Raw genomic sequence first — 11183 nt, 5'->3', positions numbered from 1 at the left:
GACTGCAGAATTATTTTCTTGAAATATAAAAAGACTATGAGTGCAGGATGAGAGGAATATTTGCATATATTGACATTTGCAGAAGCACTCCTGAAACAGCTGGGCCTCTTGCTGGGAAACTATTAAAAAAAAACCCTTTTCTGGTGTGTCCTGCTTGTACACACACATTCCAAATAGCTTCTTAGCCTAAACTGACATCAAAAAAGCTTCATTTGAGGAAAAATCCCTAACATAAAAGACAATACTATAAAAACACAGAAACCAATACAAACACAGAAAGGGCTAAAACTCAGTAAAAATGAGGCAATATAGAAATTTGAAGAAAAATTTTAAACATTTATTTAATATTCTCAAAGAGCTAAGAGAAGAATTTGAGTCTTTTTTAAAAAGTATAAAAAGGATATAGAAAGCAATTAAAAATTTTATGGAATTTAAATGTAGAGTAGAAAAAATAAAACATATCAGAAGGGCTAAATATCTTCCAGGAAATAGAACTAGGGACAAAGAGATAATAAACAAGAGATTAAAATTCTGTAAAGTTGCATGATTAATTCAAAACTCCAAATCCAAATTATCTGAGTGGTAAAGAAAAGGATATCAGAGGACAGGAAATTTGACCAGCAAAATATACAAAGTAATTCCTAGACTTGAAATTATAAGCTCAGAAAAAAAATGAATGAGAAAGGTCTCAACCAAAGTGTCAGTGTGGTTTCCAGAGAGAAAAGTTTGGTTGCATTTTAAAGAATCAGAATGACCTACTTCTTATGAAAGACTTTGGCAGTCAGAAGACAATGGAACAAAGGCTTCAGAATGGGTGAGGAAAAAAATAGAATTCATATCCAGCTAACCTATCAAAAGTATAAAAGTAATAAAAACATTTTCTTAGACATTCAAGATTGTGAAAGTGTTACTTGCCCATGAGCTATCTCTCAGAAAGTTACTGTAGGATATTATGGAGAAAAATAAGAATAAATAAAAAAAACAAAGACAGTAAATCTAAGAATCAGGGGAATTAATACAGAAACAAAGCAGAGTGGAATCTCAGGATGTCATCTCTGCAATAGGCCAGATCAAGCCATTCAGATTGCAAAACAATATATTGTTATATTGTGTGTATGTACAGATTTGTAACAACAAATCTCACTGTTATGTATAATTATAATGCACCAATAAAAAAGAAAAAAATCTAAAGTAAAATGAAATAAAAGGAACAACAACATAAAGTGCAAGAAATCTTTCTCTACAGGAAAACAAACTGGAATCAGTAGATTATCTGCTATATTTGGCAAGTAGAAAATGGTATTAAAAAGTAGTATCAAAGGTTTTAGAGTTCTTGGGAAAAGTTTGAGAACAATTTATTATGTAAACATTAAAGAAACTAGCAAATAAAAATGAAGCCAATGTCAACTCCAAGGAAAACATAAAGTCTCATATGAAAATTAAATGTAGGGCTGGGGGTATAGCTCAGTTGGTAGAGTGTTTGCCTTGCATGCACAAGGCCCTGGGTTCAATTCCCAGCACCACCAAATACACACACACACACACACACACACACACACACACACACACATATAATTGTAGAACAGTATTTTGCTCAACATTGAGTAAAACTTTCATAGTTATAAAACTTCAACACTGATTAATGATTCATTAAAAATTACAAGTGTATTGGGATGATGGAGGAAAGAGGATATATGTTAAGGCATGGGTGATCCCATGAGAATTCCAAATACTTTATTTCACATCTAAGACTCAACAGACACTGCCTAAAATTGAAATATAAATCCATATTTAAAATCATAGAGGTCATAATCAGCAGAAACAACAAAAAGAAGTGAAGATGTTACCCAACTTGGAGGTGGGGGCAAGAGAGAGTGCTATTTTTTAGATGTCTTAATTTATATAAAAAAAAGTCATGCATGTTTTACTTGGATAAAAATAACTAAAAATTATAATTGCAGTAACCTATTATGAGAATGTTACAGTGGAGGACTGCCTAATAATATTTTTGGAGAGAAAGGAAACTATTTTCTGTTTTTTCAAATCTGCCTAGGCATAGAGCTAACCATGTTAGTTCCTTGGGAAGAAAAGGGGCACAGCACGATTCTTCTTTCAGACCTTGTTATGGCATTGTTTTCTTTAAAGGAAGCAAAGGTAAAAACTCCTATATTTTACAGTTTTCTTTTAACTCTATTTTTTGTGGTCATTTAAAATAGATTTTCCTTTTTGCCAATATAAATAGTTACCCAGGACTTTAATACCTGTAATAGTTGGCAGCCCTGGACAGCCAACTTGCCTATATAAGATTGCTCCTGACATTATGAAATTGACATAAGTAAATGTCACCATAGACAGGAAAATATGGAATCAGATTTTAGCAAATTCAGCTCTTAGACTCTGTAAGAAATAATTCAGGCCTCTGAAAAGGTTCCAGGATGACATCTCAGGACTGAAATCCTATGCCAAGCTCCATGAAGCTCTACTACTGAAATGCTTTATGCAAGTTTTGGTCAAGTGGTGAATTTCAGAGAGTCTATAGAGATTTCTTAGGGAACTCCAGGACAGTCTTAAAATACCTCATAGCCTCAGGTCAGTGACTAATAAAATAAAAACATACCTCTGAAGATCTCCTAGAACCTTGGAGGAGAATTAATTTTGACTTGTGCCATTTTTTTGGCTCAGCCATCTGTGAATTTCTATTGTACTAGGCAAGTTAAGTATGCAGACAATGGACATCATTTTGATAGCTCAACATAAGCAAGCCAGATGAAGAAAAATTCCATGAGCTTTTCCTTGTAAGATGTCTACAGATGAATTCTTTAAAAAAGAAACAGACTATTGATCTATGTTGTTGACATTCATTGTGATTCCTCACATACAGGGCCTATTTATTCTCTTTTGTTCGTTTTTTTCCCCCTGAATTCCACCTTTCTTCTTTCTGGGCTTCTGTATTGAATTTTTTTTTGTATTGTTCTCTCCTGTACTGATTCAGAAGATATATATATATTTTTTTTATATTTCTATTCTTCAAGTAGTTGTCCTTGAAATTTTAACATGCTTACATTTAAACTCTAAAAGATCAATCAATATCTTTACCTGTTGCCACAGTCTGGCTGGGCACAAATCACGAGCCACTGAAGCAGGAACAAACTTTATTTCTGAACTCCACCAGCACACTCCACACAGGCTACCTGGGAACTCTCCCTAACGCCACACAGCTCCTCCAGGAACTACCAACTGGAAATCCCTCATCAGGAAATCCCTCCTCCCACACTTCCCCAACCAATGGGAACTCTCCAGGAATCCCCAGGAGAACTCCAAAGTAGCAGGCCGAGGCGGATAGTAAAGGTCTAATATACAACTGAATCAATCCAGCATCATCTTACTGGCTTGCCTCTCAACCAATAGTATTGGCAAAATGCTAGGGGCCATTCCAACTCGGCTGTGGCTCTCAGCAACCCGTCTATTGAATAAAATAAGAACATAAGATGCTTTAACCCAATCACCTATCTGAAAGCTTGCATGTTGCCATCTCTTCTTTTAATTAATTAATGGTTTATTGTCAGTATTTTTATATATTCTAATTTCATACATCAGTAACTTATGAGTGTGAACTTGCCACCCAATCTAAGAATGAGGATAATATCAATACTGCTGCATCTTTCTGTAAACTTCATTATTCCATTATATATGACTCAATTCCATCCCCAAAGATGACAACCATTCTGATTTTTGTTTTAATCTCTCTCTCTCTCTCTCTCTCTCTCTCTCTCTCTCTCTCTCTCTCTCTCTCTCTCCTATTTTAAAAGTAGTTTTATCATATATATGTGTGTGTCTAAAACAATGTACCATTTAGTTTTGTGTATTTTTGTACTTCATATATATGTATAAAGTTTTCTAGATGGATCTCTGGAATTCATTTTTTTCATTTGATTTTTTGTTTGTTTTCTCTTTTGAATTTAATTTACTTATTCTAATTTGTTATATATGACAGAAGAATGTACTTCACTTCATATTACATATATAGAGCACAATTTTTCACATTTCTGGTTGTATTCATTTGATTTTTGATAATTAAAAGTCATCACATGGGACTAGGTGGTAGAGCACTTGCCTAGCATGTGGTAAGGCCCTGTGTTCAACCCCCAGCCCTGAAAAAAAATTTTTCCACATTGTTGTGCTCAATGCACAACAATGCCTTTTCACTGCTCTATAGTATATAATATGGTCATTTCAGAATTTATTTATCTAGGCTCCTACCAATGAGCATTTGATTTGGGGTAGTTCATGGAGGCCTTGTAGCATTCAGATCTCCCTTCAAGAGAAAGTACTGCAAGAAGTGTGGTTGGCTGACATCTACCAGTGACTGAGGGTTGGATCCATTGCAGTGTTCATACAGAGGCTTGATCTTCCTGAGCTGCTTCCAAACAATGCCAGAACAGACAAGGGCACTCAAGCCAGATTATTCCTGTCCAGTGCGGGTCTCCTCTGAAGGTCACCAATTGGCTTAGTAGAGATTTTCTGCAAACAGCACTGCATCCAAGGCAATTCCTACCTCTTTCCAACTCCTTCCAAAGCTGTCAGACCTGCATTATAGTCTGACTTCTCCCTGTTTGTTCCTGAAACCTCTTCACTTTATTCTTCATAAGCCTTTCTCCCCCAAATCTTGCACTTCTAGTTTTATCTCCACTTCTGCTTTCTAGAGGACCCAAATGAATACAGGACTGCCTCAAGTCTTTTGCTATCACAGTATTACTGCTTTGAACACTGTGGTATGTAAGATTAGTATTTGTGTGCAAAAGTGGAGTTGCTGAGTTGTAGTGTGAGTTTAACTTTTCACAATGCCAAATTACTTCCAAAGTGGTTTGCCAACTTGTACTTCTACCAGCAATAGGTAAGAGATTCTTTTGATTTTGTGAGACTTCTAAATTTTTGCAATTATTTGGTTTAAAATGATACCAAATTGTGGTCTTGACTTCCATTTTTCTTAATACTAATGACTGAGAATTTTTATTTTTATTGACTGTATGCATTTAATGTTCAGTGAAATGCACATATATAAAACCCCCTTGGTCATTTGTATTGCAAATGACTTTCAGCCTTGTTAGTTGCTGAAGCTGACCTTGAACTTGTGATCCTACTGCTTCAGCCTCCTGAGTCACTGTGATTACAAGTGTGAACTACCACATTCAGTTGACAGTATTTTTTTAGAATATTGTCTATACCTAATTTAAGTATTCAGATTAAAGTAGCCTCGCAAAATAAATTTGGGATTATCCCCTCCCCACCAGTATCTAGGAGAGTTACTAAAGATTAGAATCACCTCCTCCTCCTTCTCTTGCTCCTCTTCTTTTTGTTTTCAAGAGGGGGTGGGGGTAAGGGGAAGAGCTGGGGACTACACTCAGTGCCTCATGCATGCTGGGCACACACTGTACAACTGAGCTATAGTCCTAACCACTGATTTGTCCTTCAAAATTTCACAGATGTTTTACCTGATTTAAGCATCATGATATATATATATATATATATATATATATATATATATATATATACAAAATATATTATCTCATACATCACACAGTACCCTGTTAATATGCACACTTTTATAGTCTTATGCATCCGTAAATAAACTAAATTTAATTTAAGTTAAAATTTATTTAATGAAAAAAGAAACTCTAAATTGAAAAAAAAAAAAAAAGGTTTGGTAAAGCTCATCTGTAAAACTAACTGGTCCTGAGGAGATTTTTAACTGTTACTTTATTTAATGCCCAGTTATCATGTGATATTTTTCTAGAAATTTTTCCACTTCATCTAAGTTTTAAAATTTTTTTTAAAAAAATGTTATTGCGGCATTTTCTTATTACCTTTTTACTTTTGATATATTTATAGTTATGTGTCTCTTCCATTAAAAATATTAATGTCTTCATTTTTTTCACATTCTCAAGAGGTTATCTATTTTTTTATTATTATTTTTTTATTATTGGTAGTTCGAAACATTACATAGTTCTTAATACATCGTATTACACGGTTTGATTCAAGTGGGTTATGAACTCCCACTTTTACCCCGTATACAGATTGCTGAATCACATCAGTTACCCTTCCATTGATTGACATATTGCCTTTCTAGTGTCTGATGTATTCTGCTGTCTGGGGAGGGGAGGGGGTTATCTATTTTTTTGCAAATTAAAACTGCACTGAGATTTCATCTCACTCCCATCAGAATGGCCATTATCAAGAATACAAGTAACAATAAATGTTGTTGAGGATGTGGGAAAAGGTTTCACTCATACATTATTGGCTGGACTACAAATTGGTGCAACCACTCTGGAAAGATCTTGATTCATTTTTACTGTTTATATCTAACTGGGTGTGGTCAGAAAATGTGATCTACTTAATAGTTGGTTCCTGACATTTGTCTAAACTTACTTCATATCTTAGTCCATAGCCAGCTTGCAAATGTAGATTCTTTAACTAAATTTTATATTGTCCATTAAATAAAACTTGCCAATTGTTTTATTCAAATTTCCTGTATTTTGCTATTGTTCTTGACCTAAGAGAGGTGTATTGATATTTCTTGTAAGACAATTTATTCTTGTAGTTCTATTAAGTTTTCCTTCATATATTTCATTGTCATTTATATATAAATATATACACACATATACTTACCCATACACACATACAACTATTGCAGTTTTCTAGTGAATATATTTACCTACCTCCAAAATCAGTTGATTGTTTTATTTACAATAATTGTCAATCCATCTTCTAGCTTACATTTGATTTTGTCAAATCTTTTAGCTCTATAGTGTTTTTTTATTAACCCCCCAAATAAGCATTATTTCATGCAATCATTGTAGATTAGATTCTGTAAGATATTTATCATCTTATTTATACACAATTTTTTTTCTTACAACTTAGATCGTCTTTTAGAGATTTTTTTTTCCTCTTCTACTTAAAAAACACTCTGGAAATTACTTATGTGAGAGTTTTCCGGTGGTAGATCACCTCAGTTTTATCATGAAGGAACTATTTCCTTTGTGTTTGTTAAAGATAACCTTTTTAGGAATTCAATTCTTATTTTATTGTTGTTTTCTGTCAGTACTCTGAAGATTTTAATATTTTATCACCATTAGGCATTGTGATTGCTGCTTTCAATCTAATCACTACTTGTGTAAATTGCTCTTGTGTAAATTCCTCTCTGAATCCTCTTAACTACTTCTCTTCTGCATTCTACAGGTTTACTAGGGTGAGTGTAATTGTGGCTTTTTAAAAATGTACCAGGTCCATGAGTTTTCATCAATCCTGGGAAATCCTCAGGTATTTGATGCCTCTCTTTCTTATTTCCCTCTCCCAGCCTGCTTTCCTCCTAATTCTCATTTCAGCTATGTCTGTTTAGTTGGTCATTTATTTTCCACTTACATCTTTTTTAAAAAAATTTCTAGAATCCCAATTTTGTTCTTTTCCAAATCTGCTTTACTCTGAAAATTTCTCTTTTGTTTCTTTAGTTATAGTAATATATATCAAAACAATGCTTCAGATAACAAGGGACCTCAGATCATGGTGGTCCCATAAGATAACAATGGAGTAGAAAAAGTCCTATAATCTAGCATCCTTACTGTTCCTTTTTTGCATTAAGATATGTTTAGATGCACAAATACTTACTGTTGTGTTATAGTTGCCTGCAGTATTCAGAATGGTATTCTGTTGTGCAGGTTTGTAGCCTAGAAGCAACTGGCTACCCCGAATGGCTCAAGTATGTCATAGACTATTCCATCTAGTTTTGTGAAGGTGCATTCTATGAGGTTCACAAGACAAAACTGACTAATGACACACTTTTCAGAATGTATCCCATTGTTCAGTGATACATGAATTTATATTAAACTTAGTTATTTTATCTATTGACTCCAATACTTTGTTGGTCCAGTTCTATGTTTGTGATTTCTACTCTTTCTTTTATACTGGAATTTTTTTTTCACACATGTGGTTTTTGTTGTTGTTTGGTTAGGGCTTATAATTGTGGGAATTTTCTTTTTTGGGGAGAGGGGTTAAAGCCTAGGTAGAGGAGAGGATGCATTACTTGAGAAAGAATTGGCGTTAATTCAGAACAGGCATATCAGAACAAGAACTTCTTTATCTTGGGATTTTATGTACCACACAAATAGTGCACGTTAAAAACCTAACTCCCTGGTCATTGTTGGTGACCTTTCTCACTCCCACCCAAAATTGAAGCTCAGAGAGTCTTTCCCTCTGTTTGAGTCTTCTGAACATTTTTCTTCTAATTTATTCCTTTCCTTAGATATTAGCTCTTCCTAAAACTCTTCTTGAGAAAACACAAAGAATGAAGCTCTCTGGCTATTCCAGAGGTTGCAGTAGCTTTTTGGTCTCTCTATACACCTGGGGATGGTTTTCTGACTTTGCCCCTGATCCCAGTGATCTTCTTTATTTGGGGAGTGAGTACCAGGGATTGAACTCAGTGGCACTGGACCACTGAGCCACATCCCCAGTCCTATTTTGTCCTATTTAAAGACAGGGTCTCACTGAGTTGCTTAGCACCTTGCTGTTGCCCATGCTGGCTTTGAACTTGTCATCCTCCTGTCTCAGCCTCCTGAGCCACTGGGATTACAGGTGTGTGCCACCATGTCTGGCCCCAGTGATCTTCTTGTCTTCCATTTATGTAAATTTTAAAAATATATAATCCTCCTGATATTTTAGATGATTTGTTGTTGTAGAATTTTGACATATGTAGTTTGCCATAGTACTGTACATATTTTTGACACTCTAATTATTTTTACACATATGCCCATGTGGTGGAGTGGGAAGTTGAATTCAAATATCATGAACTAGTCATATTCTTCTAGCTTGAATTTTATTAGCATTAGTATTACATTTTTATATGAATTATATTTAGGTTATCATTTCAGGTTTTTCCATTTTAAGATTCAGAGCTTACCAGCAGTCTCAACCATGATTTCATATCTCAGGGAGATTTTCTAGTCTAGCTTGGGTGATGTCAGGTGTCCACTCTTGGTCCAGTCAGATAGACCTTGGGGATTGTTCTACAGCATCTTAGTCATGGGTGGGGTTGTGCAGATGCTGGGAGAGGATTTGGGATGCAGATAAATATCCAAGGAAGGGAGTGGCATGAAGCAGGAGTGGGCAGAGGGACAAGTCAGAGTGCCATTCAGGCAAGACAAAACCTAAACCAGTCCACCGAGGGACATCTGCCATGATTAGTCACTGGAGGAGGGCCTCCCCAGGAAGGACATACCCTGAGTCAGGGGGGCTCTATAGCTGGGGGAGCCACTAAATTAGCTCAGAGCCTTCTCCACAGCAAGGGCAACATGTCCCCTTGAATGAGAGTTGAGGGACATATTCCAGGTTGTTCCTAGTCCTTCCATATACACCTCATAGCACTTACCTCATTGCTAGGGATAAAACATGAGTTGGAAAATGGAAAGTCTGGTACATAAGAAAGACTTAGCAAATGTTGCCCTCCCATGGCACCTTTTCCATTTGTGACTACCACTTTGTTAGTTTTACCTAATTTCAGCTGGACTCAAAGGTTAGGCATGAAGAAGCTATGTGGTGTGGTTTACCTAGGACCTGCAGGTCCTCAGCATGGACTGTCCCTTCAGCATCTGGGGAAGGGATAATGGATGAACATGCAAGGCCCAGGCTAGGTTATGTAGGGAACAGAATTCTGGGAGGTCTGAGACTTGTCTAGGTTAAACAAAAGGAGAGGGATTATTGCTAAGCAGGAAAGACCTAAGGCCCACGCATGAGTCAAGGCCCATGGCAAATATACGTGGACAAGGGGATGGCAAATGGCACCTGCTCAGGATCACAATGACAAGAAGGGAAGCTAGGTCTGAGGTGAGCTCTCAGAGAGGCTTATGCCAGTGGAAAGATTGGAGCGATTAGTGCTTTAGTTTGGCAACCCAGGCTTCCCCCATCAGCCCTGCCCCTTTATGGCCTTAGAGGAAGGGTCAGCTCCTCGTAGTAGGATTGAGTCTCCTGTATAGAACATTGCATTTCATTTTAATCCAGAAACCTTTGGCGCTTGAGTCACATGGTAATTTTTTATCCTCTCGGTGAAAACAGAGCACAAGAAACAAACAGAAGGATGCAGAAAATCCATTATGAGTTGCTCCCATATCCTCCGGGATGTGTCATCCGATTCCTTTTCTACTAAGGTCAAACCCTTCAGGATTTGATCAAAGACACCGATGACTAAGCATTTGACAGTTCATCAACGCCAACCTGCAAGCCTTGGAGGGAGACTCGGTGGAGAATGTCACCAAACAATGTCACCAATGTTTTGTGAAGGTGAAAGAGGATTCTAATCCTAATTTCCCTCATGCAATAAATATTTATTGAGTGTGTCAGTCGGCTTTTCATCAGTGTGACCAAAATACCTGACAGGAACAACTTAGAAGATGTAAGGTTTATTTTGGCTTATGGTTTCAAGGGTTCAGTCTATGGTCAGCAGGCTCCAAGGGAGAGAAACAGCATGTCAGAAGACAGTGACAGAGGAAAGCTGCTGGACTCATAGCAGCCAAGAAACAGAGAGAGAAAAGGAGTGGGGACAGACATAGTCCCTGAGGTTATGCCTCCTGTGACCTACTTTCTCCAGTCCTGCCCCATCCGCCTATAGTTTTTACCACCTCCCGGTAAGTCCATTGAAATTACTAATCCATTAAATGAATTAATTCACAGATGAGGTCTGTTTTAGTAGATTTTTCACTGCTGTGACCAAAAGACCCAACAATAACAATTTTAAAGGAGGAAAAATTAACTTGGGGCTCATGGTTTCAAAGGTCTCAGTCCATAGATGGCCAACTCCATGGCTCTGGGCCCAAGTTAAAGCATAACAACATGGTGGAAGTGCATGTGGAAGTCCTCAAGAAGAGAAAGCCATGAAGCTAGGGCCCAGAAGAAGAATGAAAATAGAATTGTTAGTGGCTTATAATATTCAGAGCAGGAAATAGAATTCCCTTGGAAATTACAGATGGTGGCAATCAGCTATGGATTTGTTGAGGAGCATGGACCAAATTTGATGAGCCATTAGAAGGGATTACTGTGTGTTTTTTTTTTAATGTTATTGGGATTAATTTAGATTGTAAGGTTGAAAAGGTGAAGACTGAACATTCCCCTCCCATAAGCTCTTCGAAGGCTTAACCACG

General features: G+C 36.6%; 1 non-coding gene across 1 annotated transcript; it reads left to right on the top strand.

The window, feature by feature from the left end:
* The first annotated feature begins 1453 nt into the window (after positions 1-1453).
* Trnaa-ugc (transfer RNA alanine (anticodon UGC)) lies at positions 1454-1526 on the top strand. The gene has a single exon. It is a non-coding gene; the product is annotated as a tRNA-Ala (tRNA).
* Positions 1527-11183: the final 9657 nt, after the last annotated feature.

The sequence above is a fragment of the Urocitellus parryii genome, chromosome 9 (genome assembly GCF_045843805.1).
Source record: "Urocitellus parryii isolate mUroPar1 chromosome 9, mUroPar1.hap1, whole genome shotgun sequence".
NCBI lineage: Eukaryota > Metazoa > Chordata > Mammalia > Rodentia > Sciuridae > Urocitellus > Urocitellus parryii.
This window is presented reverse-complemented; position numbering and strand designations above follow the sequence as displayed.